Source organism: Penaeus monodon, chromosome 32 (genome assembly GCF_015228065.2).
Source record: "Penaeus monodon isolate SGIC_2016 chromosome 32, NSTDA_Pmon_1, whole genome shotgun sequence".
In the NCBI taxonomy this organism is placed as follows: Eukaryota; Metazoa; Arthropoda; class Malacostraca; order Decapoda; family Penaeidae; genus Penaeus; species Penaeus monodon.
This window is the reverse complement of record NC_051417.1, coordinates 17,232,018-17,232,278: the sequence shown is the minus strand read 5'-3', so window position 1 is coordinate 17,232,278 and position 261 is coordinate 17,232,018.

Here is a 261-nt window from a genome sequence, read left to right as displayed (position 1 = left end):
GCAGACACGTAAGGGATGTCTGGCGTCAGCAACAAAATGTAGGAAGAACGTTAAAGAAATGAGAGAGAGAAGAAAAGGGGAGATACAAAAGGAAGAAATGCTATAAAAAAAAAAAAATTGCTTTACAGAAACAGAGGAATACTGAAAAACAAGCAGTAAAAAAGGGAGAAAGGGAAAAGTCACAGGAGGAAGAGAGCGTGTTGGTTGATAAAGGAAGAACCGGTAAATAGTACGAGAAAGAGATGGGGAAAGTGGAGATGC